General features: G+C 38.1%; 1 long non-coding RNA gene across 3 annotated transcripts in view; it reads right to left on the bottom strand.

Moving 5' to 3' along the window:
* The window catches only part of LOC102204934 (uncharacterized), a 2728-nt gene extending 1452 nt beyond the window's left edge, over positions 1-1276 (bottom strand). For all 3 annotated transcript variants that reach the window (XR_001290262.1, XR_001290261.1, XR_311496.1), the window contains exon 1: positions 1223-1276. This is a non-coding gene — a long non-coding RNA (uncharacterized LOC102204934). The remainder of the gene's footprint in view (positions 1-1222) is intronic.
* Between the last annotated feature and the right edge of the window lie 469 nt (positions 1277-1745).

A 1745-nucleotide genomic window follows, 5' to 3' on the forward strand; every position in this document is an offset into this window, starting at 1 on the left:
GGGGGGGGAGGATTTCAAGAAAAGAACTATAATGAAATATTTACATTTTGTTCATCAGTGAGTAAAAACTAAATGATAACACTCCAGCTCCTAATTAGTACAAGTTTCCTCAGCTTCCCCGAAGTATATTTAGCCACATGTGTGTTGTTGTACTGCTGTTAATTAGAGGTATTTTGTATTCAGTATCTTTATGTAGATGTCAGTAATGCTGTTTTATGTTACCACAAGAAACTGAAGTCAACTTTCGTTATACAAATTATAATTACAATCTGGCAAAAAGCAGCAACAAAACAGGAAAAACAAACCACGAGCCTGCAGCGTGCACATAGGATTTCTGTAACTTGATGGTAATCTATCACTGCCAGTGTAACACAGCTAATGTTAATCTAAAGTTAACTTTCATGATAGGAAAGAATGACGGTGCTAAATCTAAGGCTTCCACAAGATGTTTACCAAAGGAATATCACTGCATTAATATTCGCCACGTCAGCCAAGATGGGATGAGCTTTGACCCTGCTGTCATTGCTTGACAGGTAGGGTACACCCTTTACAGCTCACCAGTCTTTTGCAGAGTAACACAAGGAGATGGACAAGCATTTACACCTATCACCAATTAGAAACCACCAGTTTATTTAACATGCATGTGTGTGGAAGGATGACTACCTGAAGAGGACCTACAGAGGCACAGGGAGAACAAACTCCACACGGAAAGTTACATTATAGTTTAGTAATAATCAGATAATTAAAGCAACACTGCTCCAAAAGCACCACAGACATGATCAAGAGGTCCATTTAGCAGATTCTGTGTCAGCAACCATTACGCATCTTCACACGTTATTTGGCGAACTGTAGCTTTGGCACTTTGACCTCAGGTGAGGTAGTGCTTAATAAGGTCAGAGAGAGAAAGATTTCATTGAAATACCACAAATCATGCTAAAAACATGAACACCAGACCTTTGCCAAAACCATATTAACCATACTGATAATCTATTCCTTGTTATTTTGCAGTTGACCATAATGCTTTGATTTAGACATTGCTGGTGTAACTTTGCTTAACATACTATACCAGGTTTGTTTGTGGTAGCAGTGGTTACATCCATTACACCCACGCACATGTTTTTAAAGCAATTACTACTAACCATCAGGTCACTTCAATTTTCTTCTGTTCACAGGCAAATGTCTAGAAAATTATGTTTCTTTATGCTGCTTTGGTTATACTTACCATACTTGTCTATTTCGTCAGGTCATATATCTAAAACAGGTGTGTGGGAGGAGCTGCTCCAGTACTTCCTGTTTATATAGGGTCATGAGGTCATCGATCGCATCACTGGGTGCAACCAAATGAAGGGTTTTTCATTTTGTATAGTATTGTTTATTTTCTTTAATGTAGCCTTTTGAGTTGTATTGTATGCAGTGTTTTACTTTTCAGACCATTTAGCTGAGTAAATGAGTCAATTTGATGCATAATCATATTCCAGTTCTTTGTTTAGAATCGCATTGTTTGGTCTGACCTATTTTTTCAATGGTAGAGACTAATGAGGTTCAGGTGTGTGTATTGCCTACCTGGTTGGTTGTTTTATGGCAGAATGCAGATACCAGAAATAAAGAATACTTAAAAGAAACTTGACTAGTTTGCTGATGCTGTCTACTTATCACCTGCCTTGCTGTTTATGTTATGCTACCTCACAGGCATGCACAACAGAGGTGGAAACCTCTGCATTCTACAAGGATGCAGAACTTAGAAA

This window comes from Pundamilia nyererei, unplaced genomic scaffold (genome assembly GCF_000239375.1).
Source record: "Pundamilia nyererei isolate P.nyererei 1_Seehausen unplaced genomic scaffold, PunNye1.0 scaffold00013, whole genome shotgun sequence".
Classification (NCBI taxonomy): Eukaryota; Metazoa; Chordata; class Actinopteri; order Cichliformes; family Cichlidae; genus Pundamilia; species Pundamilia nyererei.